This window comes from Ascaphus truei, chromosome 4 (assembly GCF_040206685.1).
Source record: "Ascaphus truei isolate aAscTru1 chromosome 4, aAscTru1.hap1, whole genome shotgun sequence".
Taxonomy (NCBI): domain Eukaryota; kingdom Metazoa; phylum Chordata; class Amphibia; order Anura; family Ascaphidae; genus Ascaphus; species Ascaphus truei.
The window spans coordinates 92,308,265-92,327,906 of record NC_134486.1 but is presented as its reverse complement, the minus strand read 5'-3'; positions in this window follow the sequence as shown (position 1 = coordinate 92,327,906).

Below are 19,642 nucleotides of genomic sequence, written 5' to 3'. Positions count from 1 at the left end.
AAACCTTTTATGCATGGTAGCGAGGTACAGGTGTTGAAAGTGGGCGTACTCTATTGTGGGTCATTACCGTATAAATACACCATCCATTTTGTGGATTCACTGCACATTGAATACACATCGACTAAACATTGAATATACATTCTTGTGTTTGTATTTCTTTCTACTCGCAGCAATGCCTGTTAAAAAGATTTCCAAGGATCTCAGCATGCGAATTAAGGAGATGTACACGAGCGGACACCGAATTGCTGCTATCCAACGCTGGTTAGCTACTTCTGGCATCGTTGTGCCAGCAACCACCGTGAGCTATCATGCACATGGAAAAAACAGAGAACTCAAAAGGGCACAATGGGTAACTAATGCGTAAGTATATTTATACAACTTAAAAAAAAATTATATCAAAAATTGTACTGTAGATCTACAGTACTGTATCTAATATCTTTGTTATTTCTGTAGATTTATATTACAACAGTATATATATATTTGTATATTTATATTTATATTACAACAGTATATATTGTATATTTTATATATTTATATTACAACAGTATATATATTTTGTATATTTATATTGCAACAGTATATATATATTTTGTATATTTATATTTATATTACAACAGTATATATATTTTGTATATTTATATTACAACAGTATATATATATTTTGTATATTTATATTTATATTACAACAGTATATATATTTTGTATATTTATATTACAACAGTATATATATTTTGTGTATTTATATTTATATTACAACAGTATATATATTTTGTATATTTATATTACAACAGTATATATATTTTGTATATTTATATTTATATTACAACAGTAAATATATTTTGTATATTTATATTTATATTACAACAGTATATATATTTTGTATATTTATATTTATATTACAAAAATATATATATTTTGTATATTTATATTTATATTACAACAGTATATATATTTTATATATTTAGATTTCAACTGTATATATTATTTATATTTATAATACAACAGTATATATATTTTGTATATTTATATTTATATTACAACAGTATATATATTTTTTATATTGCTGCATATTAATAGAACAATATATTGTATCCTGTTGATCTACTGTCTCTAATATTTTTACTTACCGGATTGTTTTTCTTTACATTGTAGGGAGACAACTCTTCTGGTGGACAAAATAAGTGAGGAGAATGATGCGAAGAGTGCATTAAGGGTCAAATACACTCTGCAGGAAAATCACAATCTCACTGTATCCGAGACCAGCATAAAGAAGATGAGACGAAGCATTGGATGGAAATATGGACGTGTGAGGTTAGTACTGGACAGTACTAGAGGTAAAAGTGTTGTTTAGGAAACTGTACTGTACCGCTAAAATTATTTATTCCTTGTCATTACAGAGCGTACCCCATGATACGGGACGTAAACAAAATAAAAAGAGTGGTCCAGGCCCAGGTATGGATCGACAGTGGAGAAACTTTCCAGGATTGCATCTTCACTGACGAGTCTACTGTGTCGCTGGAGAGATTTGCAACCTTTGCATTCCACAAAAAAGGCTGCATATCTTTGAAGCCATGGCCAAAACACCCCGTGAAGCTGCATGTGTGGGGTGCCATCTCTATGCGTGGACCAGGATGCATTGTCATCTTTGAAGGTAAAATATATCAAATATAATGTAGCCTTATGCACTGTACTTTACAAGTGTAGCCTTACTGTATGCACTGTACTGTACTATTGTGCAGTTTTTTGAGCACTTTTCTTTTCTTGCTATAGGAATCATGAATAAAGCTTTCTTCCAAGACAACATTGTCCCTGAGATACTGTAGTGCAATACATCACACGCGAGTTCCCGGATGGTCACCGTTTCTACCAGGACAACGATCCGAAGCACACCACGTCAACAGCGCTATCCTTGAGCACGGTATCAACTGGGTGAAGACGCCAGCGGAGTAAGTGCGGTAACCGTGTCTCATTTTTTCCCCACTGTTTTTACTGTGTACTGTATATCTTAAACTAATTGTCCTTTTTTTCCAATGACAGATCGCCAGACTTCAATCCGATCGAAATGATCTGGCATCAGCTGAAGGACCATATCCGGAAAGTGGTGAAACCATCCAAAAAGGACGAGTTGTTGAAAGGCATAATGGGCATTATTCAGAAAGGCTTGATAAGGCCCTTATCGAGCACTTATCGCCCAAAATGGGTACTCGTATTCAGATAGCCTCGATAAGTGCTCGATAACGGCCTGTATCGACGAAAAAATTTTCACCATCCGAAATTCGCCAACTGAGCGGCGATCAGCCGCTTATCGACCATTTTCGGAGGGTTGATAAACTCGCGCGATTCAGAGTCGGCTGTCGCGGCCTATCGTAGCCCATCGCAGCCCTAAAAGGCGTTCTTCTCCCCAAATCCAATTCACCACAACATTTTTGGTCAATTGGTGGGGAGATGCGTCGATGAGCAGCGATGTGTCGGGACTTAGAAAAAATCAGTTCCCTTTCCTGCCTCAGATTGATGCCGGAGGTCTCTGGAGCTGATAGCGATTATTAGCAGCTCCGGACCCCCCCGGAATGCATCCGAGGCAGGAAACATGCATGTACAGCAACTTCATTACCTTAGCGGCTAACCGCTAAGGCAATGAAGGGGTTAAACACCCGTGCCAGGCTTACTGTAAGAAACATACAATACAATACAATACTGTAGCTAGCGGGGGTGGGTGAAGAGGGAATTTGGCCCTTAGTGGCTGTTTAGGCATTGCGGGGGGGTTGCAGGGGGAGTTAACCCCTTCATCACCTTAGCGGTTAATACCGCTAAGGTAATACAGGGGTTAATCCAACTGCTACCCACCCGCAAGGTCTAAACACCCATCCTTAGGGCTAATACCCCCTTCACCCATCCGTGAGGCCTATGCACACACCCCTGACTGACTATACCCACCCTATACCCATTGAGTAGTATAGTGGTACATCATACCCATATAATAATAATATGGGCATGATAAGCCTCTATAGCACTCAATGGGCACCCTAATGACAATAAATTAATACACAAGACACACAGTAATAAAACGTAAATAAACTCCAAAAAAACACACTTCACTAAATAAAAACAGTAGCCAGTTAATCCAATCAATAGAAGCAAATACAACATCAACAATGAATTAATTCAACCATTACCCAATCACACCAATTAATTCCTAAACCAACTCAAAATGAATAGTAACACTAACCAATCCAAACAATGAATTACTCCAACATTAATGAATGTAACCATTAAACCTCAAAGAAATAAAACAATCTCTGAAGTAACCATAAAACACATTAGCTAACATAATATAACATTAAGTACAAGCAAACACCAATCGAAAACCTTTTATTACATTAAGCATAAACAAACACTCGCATCCACATAATAAACTGCAATAACAAGCGAGAAATGCCCACCAAATATTGTCATAATAATGTATTAATCTGTACCCTAAAGAGGTACCGATTAATATATTATTAGTCAATGTGCCTCCCCCAAAAAATCAAAAAACACATCCAAAGATTAAACCTGTAAAAAGAGACATTTACAAACATTCAATATATTACTTACCATTAGAAGCGGTGGCCCTGCGACTCCCGGGGAAACAGGAAGCTCACGTACTTGAAGGCCTCCAACAGCATCCGATGCCATCCGCCATGAAGATCCGGCTCAGGTGCTCCAATCTTCTTTTTTCTTTCTTTAATCACCTTCTTCTATCATCATCTGTAACCATTTTCTTGTTCTTCTTTATCTTCTTTCTTCATCTGTCAATCCAAAATACCCCATGTTAAATCCCAGCCGATGCTGTCTCGTCGGCTTCTTGGGCTCAAATGAGGCGTCACGGCCTTAAATATGGCTTGTGATGTCACATTTACCCTCAAAATGGTTAACAGTCACCTGATTAGCTGTTAAAACCATGTTCCGACTTAAAATTTTTTTTTGCCGTGACGTCACTTAAAGGGAATGATGCCAGTCAATCAGAATGGCTGTGCTTCATTTGCCTTTAAGATGATGTCACGAAGCCGGCGTCACATGGTATTTCAGCCAATCAGATCGTGGGAACCAATTCCACACTCTGATTGGCTGAACTACCTTGTGACACAGCGGCCATCTTGGATTTAGTCACGTCATGTTAAAGGGAATGATGCCAACCAATCCGCTGGGATTGGAGCCCTTTCTCCAGTTTATTTTTGTCTCCTCCCGAAGATGCTTGAGATCAGCACTCCTCAGTCGCTCAAGGAGGACTTTTTCCACGTAAAGTCTTTTTATCGCGTGCGCGGTCTTGAGATTTCTGTTGCGTCGGGCACTCCTCTTTTTGTAGACAAAGTGTATGGCAGCAACAGTTGTAGGGCAGTTAGGACTAGCCCTTAGAGTTTTCTGCTCTTGAAGTGGTCTTTCTGCAGCTTCTCCACACCACAGAGTCGCCAGTTCAGCTTCTTCAGCTAAGGATTCTTCTGGCTTTGATTCTGCACTCCTATCTCTGTTTGTTGCCTGTTGGGCAGCTGTAGGTTTGTCTAGTGCTTTCTTTAGTGGCTCAAACTTCGTAATTTTGTTTTGAAGTTGCGTTGAGTCCCCAACTCTCACTGTACCCTTGTCCTTCCGGGCATTAGTTACTGTGAGATACTGGTGCTTGGGCAGAGCCAATACCTTTTTCCATATTGGAGGAATCTGTATCAGAGTCTCCTTCATATTCTGGAGCTCTGTAATTTTTGTCGTCAAGGTTGCCGCTGCGTCTGTTTTCTCCTTGGTGTACTGACTCAAGGGAATGGAACAGTCTCTCTGTCTCTCCAGCTCTTGCTCCAGTTTCTGAGCCTTCTCATGCTCCCTCTCATACAGAGTCACCTGGTATCGAAGCTCCGCTTCCAACGATGCTCTGAAGACATGCAGCGTGGCCTTTAGCTCCTCATACTGCTCTGTGGGGATGTACTGGGTATTCAGACGTTCCTGCAGCGCTTGTACCTCTTTAGCAGCCTGCAGTTTTTCTTCCTGTAGCGTTTGCTGCTTCTCCTCAGCATACTGGAGGTGTGTACGCAGACCTTGCAGTTGGTTCTGCAGTCAGTGCTCTGCGTCAAACTTTTCCTTGACTTCTTCTGTTAACTGAAAAATTTCTTCTTTCAGTTTTAAGTTTTCTCTTTTTAATCTTGAACTTTCTCCTTTTTCAGTCTCTGTATTCTTCAGGGCTTCTTTGCAGTCCTCCTTCCATTTACGCACATCTGCTTTGAGAATGACAATCTCCTGGCGTGAGACTTCCTTCTCTAGGTTGAGGGTCTGAAGCTCCTTCTGAGAGACTTTGAGAACTGTACCAAGATTACCAATAGTTTCTTTAGCAATGTCCAGCTCCTCAGTGAGACTGTGTAGTTCCTTTCTGGAAACTTCCAGGTCTGTGCGGCAGCTGTTGGTCTCATGATGTGAGGCATCAAGCTCTATACGAAGAGTGTGAACATCTTGCTGGAAGACTGTCATCTGCTTCAGTGCCTCCTTATACTTCCGCTTTAGCGTAGCCACCCTTTTATCAGATTGGCTCTGCTTTTCATTCATGGCGGGGATAGTCGCCTTTGCCGTATCTAGCTCAGTCTTGAGATCCTCCAATTTGGTCTTGGCCGCAGAGTAAATTGCGAGCACAGTCTTCTGTAGCTCAGCATTATTTTTTCTCTCTCTTCCTAATTCTTCACAGAACAGATCACAGTCATGCCTGGCAATTTTCAGGGCGTCTTCAGGGCTGGTCAAGGGATTGTCACTCACTGGTTCCGGCTCCGCTTCCCTGGGATGACTAGTTGAGGGTTCCTCACTGTTGGCACCGGACAGACACTACTTTGGGGTACACGACTTCTGCCTTGGGCCCTCTGGATATTCGATTAACCGTGGGCCGAATTCTCCATTTTCTCTAGGCTGCAGGGCAACTCGGTCCCCCTTTTCCTCCACAGGATCTGCGGACGTGTCTGTTCCTTCCACGGAAAGTGAAGAACTGCTTTTCTTTTTCCGCCTTTTTGATTTGGATGACACCGTCCCTTCAGGGACATTGGGGTCTCCATCTTCATTTGAAATTTTAGCAGCTTCATTATATACGCCAGGCTTTTCTTGCAGTTGCTTTAGCTGACAGAAATTTTGGGTGATCTGCTGTTCCCGCTCTGTCTCCTGTTGATCATATTCGTCATCAAAGGGAGCGGTCTTTTCTGTTCGTGCCGAGTTCAGGCACCCCCACCATTCTTGGGGTGTTTTGTGGGTGTGACTCGGTTCGGGTTCCCCGTAAGAGATGTCTTCCTCTTTATTGGACTGGAATTGCCACTCTTCCGTGGAGTAGGGTTCATTACAGGAACGCTGCATCTTGTCCTCCATTTTTAGGCTATCAGGTGTAATTTTCTTCCTGACCTCAGGAGGCGCTATTGCAGCTGTTGCCACTGTATTTGCTAGAACCCCCAATTGTGGTAGTCCTACAGATGGGCATATTTTGCTTGTAGAGGTCGTAGCTCTCACAGGCATCTCTGTAGACTTTTCTTTCTTGGATAAAAATTTTTTTTTCAATATCAGCAGTACTGTGCATGCATTTTTTTTTATCAGGTATACAAGATGTGCAGTTGCTAGGTAAAAAAGTCTATTTGCTTTACACCATTTTCTTGCAGGGTGCAATCTCCCTGCTTCAGCAACAGAATTTGGTTTTCTGCCTGAGTTCAGTAATTTTCAGTCTCATCTTTGGGTATTATGGCATTCACACTTCACACTTTGGGTGTCTGTTTTTGCTCCCAAGATATATATATAGGCAGACTTTTTTTTACTTGCAGAAAAAAACATTCTTTGCAGTAGACTATTTCTTTCATTCCCGGCAGGGTGACTCAACATTCAGCAATTGGTTTTGAAAAAAACTTTTACACAGTTCAGAAATCACTTTTTCCCCCTATAGGGCAATTTTACACTCAGCATTGGTTTGCTAAAAATTCCCCTGCTTCAGCACAGTCTTTTATCAATTTTCACACTTTTCTGCATATACTCCATTCACAGCTGGTAGTCCTATGCGGTGTGGCAACCTTTATCTGCAAAATCAGTGCCACTCGTGGGTCACCATCTGTATTCACTGCTTCAGCGAAACTTTTGAAAACATCAAACACCTATCCCTTTCCAAGGGCTGACTCACTTCTTGAACCCTGACTATGGCTGAAAGGCAAAGACCCCTATTTCAATGACCATATTACACTTTGTGATAGGCAAAATAAGGTTTAGCTACTTCAGCAGTCTCTTCTGGGTTTTTGTAAGTTTCAGTGGTGTGTATCCCTTTAATTCCGATCTCTGCTGCATGAGGTTTTTTTTTTTTTTTTTTCAGACTGTTTGTACTGCACCGACACACTTTATTAGAGCAAATACCCGGTATGTACCTGGCAGATACCTGGAATGCGCCGCTCCTCACCTCTGACAAGCCCCGTTGCATTTGCCTTCCCAGCCTGGGTTCATGCCTGGCTGATGGGCGGCTGATCTGTTAAATGATAATGATTAGGATTTAATAGGCTGCAATGCTTCGCGTGTCTGCCAGATGGCATAAATTCATGAATTGTAATGCAGTATATATATATACTGTGCAGTATTGCAGCCAGCGGGAATAAAATGCTTCAATCCCTGCCTGGAAAATAACTCAATGCACTCGGGCAGAAAACAGTCACAAACCTCAATACACCCGGGTATACCCGAATTCGTGGGACTAGCCAAGCTCGAATAAAGTGTGTCGCCAGTGTAGGCAAAAAGCATTAAAAAATATTTCACACAAAAATCTCTGGTCCTTTTTAACTACAAAGACACCTCTTGACCCACCTCGGACACCAAATGTAGACGGACGTTCACAGAGGTACACAATTTGGAGACGTTTATAATGTGAAATTATAATAGGCTTTATTGTGCCTTTTCCTTTTCATCAGGAAATTATCCAAACACAGGGGGGGGGAACAAAGCTTCCATTCACTTGGGAGTATTTCTAGTGAAATCCTTGCAATTAGTTCACATCTCCATTAGTTAAGCTTCTCCCAGCCCAAACACATAACATGCAAATAAGCAGATATAAGCAGTCTCTTAATAAGGAAAGTCTTATCTGTTTCTTGGAGGGAAAATCTTCTCACTTCCTGGTTCAGCTTCAGGTGTAGTAGTTTTCCTTGTCTTGAAATCAGCTCTGTTGTGCAGAGCTCAAGACTGGTCACCTCCTGAGATCTGGGTTTCTTTTGGTCAGTCTCTCCTGGGACTCAAGAACCTCTGCTCTGTCTCTCCAAAGGTCAGCTCTCAGTCAGAGCTAAAGAGAGTCACTTCCTGTCTCAAAGGCAGGCTTTTTGTAAACAATCTAATCAGGCAGGTGGTGTTTAGTAATTAACTACCACACTGCTAGATTAAAGGAACATTACTGAACAGGGATAAGTCCCCTGTTACAGGGGGTATTTCTCGCTTGTTATTGCTTTTTTTCATTCCATTCCATTCATTTGTTCATGCTTAATGTAATAAAAAGTTTGCGATTGGTGTTCGCTTGTACTTAATGGTTACTTCAGAGATTGTTTTAATTTATTTCTTTGATTTTTAATGGTTACATTCATTAATGTTGGAGTAATTCATTGTTTGGATTGGTTAGTGTTACTATTAATTTTGAGTTGGTTTAGGAATTAATTGGTTTGATTGGGTAATGGTTGAATTAATTCATTGTTGATGTTGTAATTGCTTCTATTGATTGGATTAGCTGGCTACTGTTTTTATTTAGTGAAGTGTGGTTTTTTGGAGTTTAGTTACGTTTTATTACTGTGTGTCTTGTGTATTAATTTATTGTCATTAGGGTGCCCATTGAGTGCTATAGAGGCTTATCATGCCCATATTATTATTATATGGGTATGATGTACCACTATACTACTCAATGGGTATAGGGTGGGTATAGTCAGTCAGGGGTGGGTGCTTAGGCCTCCCGGGTTGGTATTGGGTCAGGATGGGTTAACCCTTTAATGACTATAGCAGTTAGTAACCGCTAAGGTGATTAAGGGGTTAGGGGCCATTAGAATGTCTTTATTATGTATATATGCTTTTTTGCTACGGAGGACAGAGGGACCTGCTGTTGTGGTAAGAATAACTGTATTTATTTACTTTATTTTTTGTATTCTAATGCAGTGATTAATAATAGGCAAATAATCTATTATCCATATCTGGATAATAGTTATTTTGCCCATTACTGTACAGTATGGGTTTGGGCGGAGGGGGGGGGGGGTTGATGTTTATTAAAATATTTATTGATATACATTTCTTTAATAGTGTAGATGTGCAGGGGGTCTCTGGAGCTGAACCACGTTGGTTTTATGTCCGGGGACCCCCTGCTTCCCGAGATATAGGCACCTTTATGGGGTGCCGGTATCTCTATGCAAGGAAATGTCCCGGTCACGTGACGCGGGACATTGCATTGAAATGCCAGCACCCCATAAAGAGGCCTGTATCTCGGGAAGCAGGGGGTCCCCGGACATAAAACCAACGTGGTTCGATGCGCATGCGCGGCGGGCTGGAGATGGCAGTGTGAACGCGCGGCTCCATTACCCGTCGGCAGAATTATAAAATTATATCAGTGAAATACCAAACAGAGCAGGGGCAAAACACCACACACAGAACCCCGTTATCCCAAGGCACATCTTGATCCCATCGGCGGAGCAATGGCAACACGGAGGCAGAAACCAAAGGCAAAGGCAGATGTCAGGTCTTACTTTGCCAACGCAGGTAAAGCGGGAACCACAGACCACTCTGCAATCTCGGACTCGGATTCGGCCCAGGAGGCAGAGGGAGCCCAAGCAGGTCACACTAAAATCATTAAAAAGGAGATAGCAAGGCTCCTCACAGACCTGAAAACGTTTTTTAAAGGAGAAGTGGAAAGCCTCAGAAAAGACATAATCCAGATAGGCACCCGCACCAGTGAACTGGAGGACCGCATGGAGGACAGCCATAGGAGACATCAGGAAACGGGCACAAAACTGGGGGCTCTAGAGGCCAGGATTGCGGAATTGGAAGCCAGGCAGGAGGACAATGAAAATCGAGACCGGCGCAATAACCTGCGAGTGAGGGGGATACCAGAAGAAGTCATAGACCCAGAAGCCCTGCTTGCCCGGTGGATGGCATCCCTGCTACCGGGTAAGGCGGAGGCTGAACTAACCATGGACCGCTGCCACAGAGCTCTGCGTTCAAGGCCCCTGCCGTCGAACCCCCCGAGGGATGTCATCCTCCGGCTACACCACTTCAAAACGAAGGAGGAGGTGTGCAGAATAACAAGGGCCACCCCACACATAACATTTGAAGGGATTACCTTGTCCGTCTTCCAGGACATCTCCCCCCTAACCCTTGCCCGCCGAAGAGCTGTGCTCCCTGTAACGAAGGAGCTCAGGGATAGAGACATTAGGTACCGGTGGGCCTTTCCCTTTGCCCTGGTGGTGATCAGGAATGGCCGCTCTCATGTGCTGAGGCAACCCTCTGAGAGCGTGGCCTTCCTCAAAAAACTGGGAATCAAGGGGGCTCCCAATACCCCGCGAGGGGCGAGTAATGCCCAAACAGAGAGGCAGGAGACGGCCCCAGCGTCCACGGAGCCCTGGGTGGAGGTGCCCTCCTCGGCGCGAGAGAAGAGAACAGAGAGGGTGACGAGCGAAGAGAGAAACAGCTAAGGCCCGGAGCGGAATACCAACAAATAAAAAAAAAAAAAAGCAAAATAACAAAAAAAACACACCACTCTACTCAGGGGGGTTCCAGTCACGGTTGACACCCACCCTCGGAGTGATTAGAAGACGCCCTCCCAAAGAACCAGCTGTCAGAGATGGCAAAATCCTGGGCAATAAAGAACTATCCAACAAAATGGCCGGTTGATCATACCTGTATCAGAATAGGTAGAGGAGGCGCGGAGCTTCAATGGCGGCGAGGAATTGGCGCGAAGGTTCTGCTCCGCTGAGACGGCCCGCCCTCCTCTCCGCCCTCTCTCGTCCAGAGACAGCCCACGAATGCGAACCTCCCGCCTGGCCAGATGACGTCATCAGCAGAGTCGCGCGAGACGCGACTACTCCGCAAGACCAACGCGAGACCTAAAGAGCCGGTGGAGCCCGCGAGACCTCAGAGGAGGGAGTACCGGTGCCTGCAGCCTCCGGAGTGGAACTTCCTGCTGGACGCACTCGAGCTCTAGCCCGGAGGAGATAAAGGAGGGACAATACTAGAGAGAGCAAGCATTTAGGCGCCCACATACGGGGGGAGGGCGCGAACACTAGGGGGAGCTGGGGGAGGTCCTGGGAGTTGTATTACCAGACGGACAGAGGAAGCTGGACATGGCCAAAAGAACCTGCACAGGGAGTTTAGAAGGGGCGGACAAGGTTACTAGGGAGTGGGTAATTGTTACAGGGGTTAGGGGGGTGGGTTACTATTTAGGGGAGGGGGGAAGTGGTAGTTATAGAAATAGTTATAGTTGTGGATAAGTTAAAAAGTTTGGTTGCTGACAGAAACAGATGCCGGCGGGGGGAAGAGGCGCGTTGCAGATCCTACCCGCAGGCATGCGCTTCACAGACGAGGTCGCGGCCCTAGGCCGTACCCACGTCAAAGTCCCGGGAACCCGTGGTCGACAAGAGAGGCCATGGGGTTGGACCAGGAGGGAGGGGGGTCCGGAGGAAGAATATCCTTCCTGGGCATCGAACCCGAGGTCCAGCCGGACCAGTACGGTTCTGTATGTTGATATATGTTCTTTATGTTTTTCCCCAGTGTTTTCTTCCCTCCCCACCTCTGGTCCTCACGGCGAAGAAAAGGAGTCACCCCTTCACATCGGACGACGAGGCACTTCCTGCTATGCAGCATCAGCCCTAGGTAGGCACGAGTCCGGCCATTTGCACAGCCACCCACCTCTCACAAATACATGGCGGTAACATTCTTATCGCAGAATGTTAAGGGGTTCAATAGCCCGACTAAAAGAAAGGTCGCCTTCTCCGAATTTAGGCGGCGAAAAGCCGACGTTTTATTCTTACAAGAGACACATTTTAGCGCCCAAAACACCCCGAAATTCTTAGATAAGCAGTATGGTCAGGTATTTTTGTCATCGGCCAAAGAAAAGAAAAAAGGGGTAGCAATAATATTCCACAACAGGGCCCCCTTTCAAGTGGAGAAAGTCAAACGAGATCCTGGCGGGAGGTATATCATCCTAGTGGGCCTTTTAAAACAGAGCAGATTGACACTGGCGAACGTCTATGCCCCAGGCTCAGGGGAACCTCAGTTCTTTGCCGAGTTCTTTCAGACACTCCAGCGAATTGTGGAGGGACAAGTAATACTGGCAGGGGACTTTAACAAAGTCATGGACCCAAGGATAGACCGCTCCCCACTAGCTCAGACCCAGAGGAGAGAGGGTAACGGGCCAATGCTAAAAGGCCTAAGACAGATGGGCTTGATAGATATTTGGAGAGAACATCACCGGGGAGAACGCGGATACACATTTTATTCCCACCCCCATGACAGCTACAGCAGGATTGATCACTTCTTTGTATCTGGTAGAATGGTCCCACAGATATCCGATACTCACATACATGACATAACATGGTCGGATCATGCATCTATAGAGCTGAGATGCGTGCAAATTAATCCGCCTAGTTCGGGAGCAAATTGGAGGCTAAATGAATCGCTGATTAAAATACCAGAAATCGCAAAACAAGTTAAGAGTGAAATCTCCCAGTACTTCCAAACTAATCTGGGGTCTGTGGAATCCCACACAACGCTGTGGGAGGCTCACAAGGCCTCGATGAGAGGGATATTAATTGGCATAGCTGCTAGGAAAAAGAAACAGAAAGAGGCCAAAATGACCCAGCTTTATCAGAGGTTGCACGAGCTCTCTATACTACATAACCGATCAGGTAGAGAGGAAACATTAAAGGAGTTGAAGGATGTTAGGATTGAGCTCAACCTCCTCCTTACGTCCCGGGCTGAGAAAGATCTGAGTTGGACACAGAGGAAGTTCTTTGAGAAAGCTAACAAACCGGACACAATGCTAGCCACCAGACTCCGAAACAGACAGCCAAATTTCAATATTCACTCTATTAGGACAACAGAGGGGAAGTTCTCGTCAAATCCCAAAATTATCGTAGACGAGTTTAAAAAGTTTTACGCACAGCTATATAATGGGGAGAAGGTGGTCCACAATGCCAGGACAAGCAGTAAACTGCGGAAATTCCTGGCAGGCGCAGAGTTACCACAACTGGGCAACTTAGAACGAGAGGCAATCCAGTGCGACTTCACAGGGGAAGAACTGTTGACAGTGGTTAAGGGTTTAAAACCCTCTAAAGCCCCGGGCCCAGACGGGTTCTCAAATTTATACTACAAAAAATTTATTGGAGTTCTCGCTCCACATATGCTCCGGTTATTTAACGGAGTGCTGGCTGGAGAGCCCTTCTCGGAACAGATGCTCCAGGCGTCGATCTACTTGATTCATAAAAGGGACAAAGACCCCACAAATTGTCAAAGCTATCGGCCTATATCATTAATAAATACAGATGTTAAAATCTATTCTAAATTGCTGGCCAATCGTTTGAGTGTCATCCTGCCGGGGCTTATCTATCCCGACCAAGTTGGCTTCATTACCAACAGACAGGCGGCCGACAATACTAGACGGATTGTAGATATAATTGACTTCGTGGAAGCCAACGGGGTCGGGGGTGTTGTTTTAAGCTTAGATGCAGAGAAGGCCTTTGACAGGATAGACTGGCCATACCTGGAGTCCACGCTTGGAGAGTTTGGGTTTGGGGGCAAGTTCCAGAGGGCAATAAAAGCGTTATACAGTGCGCCTGCAGCTCGGGTTGTTCACCAGGGGTTTCCCTCAGAGCTGTTCCCAATTAAAAGTGGTACGAGACAGGGTTGCCCGCTATCACCCTTGTTGTTCGCCCTATGCATTGAACCACTAGCAGCCCAAATTCGTAACAACAAAGATATCACTGGAGTACAAATACACTCGCAAGAACACAAAGTGGCTTTGTACGCAGACGATATTATTCTAACCCTGACGAAGCCGCTAATCTCGTTACCTAACCTGTTCGGGCTTCTAGAACAATTTAACCAGATCTCGGGGTTCAAGATTAATCAGACAAAATCAGAGGCCCTAAGTCTTAATATTCCCCGAGAAATGGAGAAGCTGATTGAACTCAACTTTGAGTTCAAGTGGAGACCCTCCTCCATAAGATACCTAGGGGTGTATATCACAAAAAAGATAGGCTCCTTGTATCAAGCAAATTACCCCAGTCTATTGAAAACTCTAAAAAAAGAATTACAAGACTGGGCAGCATATGGTATCTCATGGTTAGGACGGATCTATAGCGTCAAGATGAACATCCTCCCCCGGATTTTATACCTGTTTCAGACTCTCCCGATACCCGTGGTTCGGGCAGATATTATGGGACTCCAAAAAGAGATCTCGAGATTTATTTGGAAGGGGAAAAAACCACGGATAAATGCCAAAATGATGCAGCAGTCAAAGGAGGGGGGGGGTCTAGCTGTCCCGAGTATTATGTCCTATTACAAAGCGGCACAATTGTGCCAAATTACGCAGTGGCATGGGGACCCGGAGCTAAGGCGGTGGGTGGCACTAGAAAAGGAGATGTGTGCCCCTCTGGAGCTCGGTGACCTAATCTGGTACCCGCGGAAACGGGTAAAGGACATAGACAGGGCACTATCCTCTGTTCTCAACTCGCTCTCGGTCTGGGAAGCATCTAAAAGTAGTCGCTCGTTGACCTCCAAACATACGCTCATGGCCCCCTTATATGGTAATCCAGATTTTGCTCCCGGTCTAGCGAACAAGAGTTTCCCATTGTGGCGCAAATTGGGGTTGAGGAGGTTGAAGGATCTGGAGGGTAGTAATACAGTTAAATCTTTTGAGCTTTTAAAGTCAGAAACGGACATCCCCAACACAGAATTCATTAGATACCTCCAGGTCCGGGCTTTTTACAACGCACATCCGGTGAGACCACCGCTAACAAAGTTTGAACAGCTCTGCGTGAGAGGAACAAACACGCGGGGACTGATTTCTACCTTGTACAGAGACGTGGTCGGTACTGACAAACCAGTTACAGACAAACCTAGATTTATGGCCCAGTGGGAGTCGGACCTCCAGTGCACACTAGAGGACGAGGACTGGACGGCGATTTTTAGAGCGGCAGCGAGTAGCTCCATCTGCACGACCTTGAAGGAGAACTCATATAAGGTAATGTTGCGCTGGTATCTCACCCCAGTTAGATTAGCTAAATTCGTCCCAGGCTCTTCCCCGCTTTGCCCTAGGCAGTGCGGGGAACGGGGGGACTTGGTGCACATGCTGTGGTCTTGCCCGAGAATAGTACCGATTTGGACACAGATTAGAGATTGGCTACAGAGGCTCTTCCTGGGCCTCCAAATTACGCTTGACCCATGGGTGTTCCTATTAAGCAAACCCACAGATGAGGTTTCGCGCTCAGGGAACAGATTAATAGCACATTTTGCAACGGCTATGAGGTGCGAGACAGCAGCATTATGGAACCAGAACGTAATCCCATCACTAGCAAAGATCAGAAATAGAATTTGGTTCATATGCCGAATGGAAAAATTAACGAGTCTAATCAACGACTCCGGCGACAAATTCCAAAAAGTCTGGCTGCCCTGGTTGGCACAGACGGACATCCAGGGAGTGAACGATGCCACGATATGGCTATAATTTAAAGGAAGTGAGTTCTCCTATGAGGGGTGCCAGGGAGTGGGATGAGAAGGACGGTCCGGACGTAGGGATCCCCCAGGTAGCAATAATTTGGCAGAGGCAGTGCAACCTTAGTCGAGAGGGTGGCGCGGTATCACGGCGATGGCAACTCGCTACTGGCGTCGGTTGGAAGGACATAGGATGAAGATTCTTCGCATATCCCCCTCCCCCTCCCCCTTCCCAATCCCTCCCCTCCCCCACTCTCCGTTGTAGTCATGTCTGAATGTTTGTGATGTCTTGTCGTATCCCCATCACGTCGTCTGTTTAGTGTTGTATGTCCCACAGATGGAGTTTATTTGTGTGCGTACTGCAAAAGTTGACATTATGTTTATTTCTTCAATGTATGTATACAAAAACCAATAAAAAAGAATGTTTAAAAAAAAAAAAAAAAACCAACGTGGTTCAGCTTCGGAGACCCCCTGCACCTCTACACTATTAAAGAAATGTATATTTAAATAAATAATTTTCGGGCGACATTTCCGCTGGGAGAGGCGGCTCTCTCAGAACAGCTCTCTCTGCAGCAGAAATGAATCACCTGTTTAGGCCTTTTCAGGGGCTCTATGCTGTCGCTGGCAGTAACTCGCCCGTTTTGGGCATTTTGCTGTCACTGGTAATCAAGCCTTTATGGATACCGTGATAGCAACGCCCAAAAAACAGTCATTTTAAATTCCCTGGTGATTTTTTTTATCAACCCTCTCTGAATAAGGCCCCTAGTGTCTTGTGGACACCTGAATGAATTAGAGCCCATCGGGCATGTCAGACTGACAGCCTCTTTGTTGACATGAGGAATTCCAAGTTTTGTTGATTGGTGAGAATGATAACTTGGTGAGTTGCTCTTTCTAAGAGGTTTTTCCATTCTGAGAAAGTGGCCTAAATGGCCAGTAGTTCCTTATTCCCAGTGTCATATTTTTTCCTCTGCTGATGACATTTGATATGTATAGAATGCACAGGTGTGAGTGAGCATTTTGGGTACAATCTAATCCAAGCTTCAACTTCTACAATAAATGGAAGCTCAGGTTTTGAATGAACGAGGTCTAGAGCAGAAGTGAAGAGAGACTTCAGTCACTTAAAGCTGTTACAGCTTCTGGTGACCACTGAAATTGAACATCTTTTCAGGTACAGATGTAACCTTTGGGTCAGGCCCTCTCTCTTTCCAGGTCCGTATGGTATCCTCCCCCGTGCCACGGAGTCCAAGCACTTAGACTTAATGGCCCATCGGATTACACAGCAAGGATCCCTGCGTCTGACTGGAATTTGTGCTGTGTGAATCCTACCAGGCTGCACCTGTCTGTAAGAGACACGCACTAAGATTGAGACTGAATCAGTCACTCTCCCTGCGGTTCAGCTCCCGAGATGTGTATTCACACATCAGGGGAGCAGGGGACATGTACCATGGAGAAGGAAGACAAAAAGGCCAGCATAGAGTAGTATTGCAAGGACAGGTGAGTATATGTAGATTTTAATCTCCAAATTCAATACTCACAAAACAGCAGTAATAATGGGCATAACCAAAACTGTGGCAAGTGTAGGTCTCGGTGTAATTCACTCATTCCAGTGACTGAGAAGAAAAAAACAATGATGGTGCAGAAGGTACTTTAAAATATATATATTTATACCCAAAAAACGCCCCTCCAAAATCAAGGCTTACATTTAGTACATACAGGCATTGTACAATATACATCCAGTGCCTCCCGCATGTGAGGTGAGTCATGCTCTCACCCAGCTTCACGGGACTACGGTCACCGGTGATGTCACTTCAGTATCTGGTCGCAGCCGCTCGACACCAGGAATTACGTTCTTTCATGCACTGATCCTCTTCTGAGACTCCGGTGGGGCTTGTAAAACACTCATTTTACTATCAAAACAGATGTCAGGAGTTCATGGCCCCTACCTACTGTACACTTGCTATGTTTATGCACCCCACATCCATCCTACTTCTAATGGAGTGACAGCTGCAATAAATCAACCTACGAGAGAGTAATATGGTTTGCCTACCAAATTTATAACATTGATTATACTGGAGTGAGCATTCTTAAAATGCAAATAAACATTAAAATTAAACACATTACAATTGGACACATTTAATACATAGATAAAAAAATATATAGCCTAACATCAAAAATGAAACATAAAAATAGTATTTCATATATACAATCAATGTTACATACATGTTGTAAAATTGTTATTATAAAAACAATAAAAGATATTAGAAAAATATTGTTAAAAGAGATTAATATTGGCACATCATTGCACCCATTAAGAAACACATACCTCAGTCTAGCCTAACTACACTAACACAGACCATAGAAAACATATTATGGGCCTCATGCAGTAAGCGGCGGAATATTGCATTCGCCAGGGGTTTGAATTCGCCATGTTTTTGGCGTGTTGCCCTCGCTGTATGCAGGAAGTAGCCGATTCCATGACAAATCACTGGCGAATCAATGCGCCACCACCATTTGACAAGATGGCGAATAGCCTTCCGTGAATGTTGAAATGGCGTGGACGCAACGCCAATATCGTTCTTTCTGAATCGCGCGAGGAGACAACCAATGGCGTGATTGAGCGGCCTATTTAAAGGTTCCATTTCTTTATATTCTTTCTCTGTGTTGTTGGGAGAGAGAGAGTGACGGACAGAGCTTTGCATTTTGAGAAAGAGAGATTGATATAGTTTATGTTTGGTGATTGATTTGTTTTGTGCTGTTCTATTTTCTTTACATCTTTTTGTTATTGTCTGCTTGAAAGTGTTTAGTGAGCTTGATGTTTAATTAATTTTTGTGTTGCTTGTGAGTGTTAGAGGTAAGGACGAGAGGCGTGGGAGTCAGAGGAGTGATGCTGGAGTGAGTGGTGATGCTGAGGTGAGTGGTGGGAGTCAGGAGAGTGATGCTGGGGTGAGTGTTGGTCATGTGAGTAGACATGGGAGACAGGGGAGTGATGCTGGGGTGAGTGGTGGTCGTGTGAGTAGGCATGGGAGACTGGTTAGTGATTCTGGGGTGAGTGCTGGCCATGTGAGTAGGCGTGTGAGTGAACCAATAATCTAAAAACGTGACTTTTATAGAGTTTAAAAATGAACACTTAAAATAAAAACATTTAAATCAAGCATGAATCACAATTATATGATGAAAGAGAGTTGGCTGTGGACTTTTGGCTCACCCACCACCTCCGGTGTGTATGCACTGCGTGGGACGTTGCTGCACTGGACGCTCCACCTTCTCAGCTCCCTCTAGGGTGTTCGGGTGTCGTCAGCTCCAGTCCTTGTGTTAGACGTCGGTCTGGTGTGTCTCTGGAGCTCCCTCTGAAGCGTGCCGTCCCCTCCCCTCCGGTGGACTCGATACGTCACTTCCAGTTTGGTCGCGATACGTCACTTCCGGTTGTGGGTCTGCAATCTTCGTCCCTGCTTCTCTCTTCCTGTAGGCGAGTACCACTCTACGCGTTTCGCCAATCGGTGCGTGGCTTCGTCAGGAGTGTACCGCCCCCTGCTAGTCTGAGTCTTAATATAGCTTATATCCTAAATTATGATTGAAAACATCTGCTTCTACGAGGTCTGCACTAATCACTGACGAGAAATTCATCAATGTACATAAGGGAGCATCCGCATGGTATAAGGGGATAATTATGTGACATATTGTTTCTAAATTATATAAATATATATAAATGAATATATGAAAAGAGTTATAATTAAAAACATAGATGGGGAGTGAAATCTAATATAGGTTAAACAATCTCGGTGTCAATATTTACTTCTAAAAATTTACTTATAAAAATTCCATGAACTTTTTTCCCCCACATCCTTTTTCCCTTCCAAATTTGGATCATCTCCTTTTTTATAAGCTAATTTTATAAGTAAATATTGACACCGAAACGCGTAGAGTGGTACCCGCCTACAGGAAGAGAGAAGCAGGG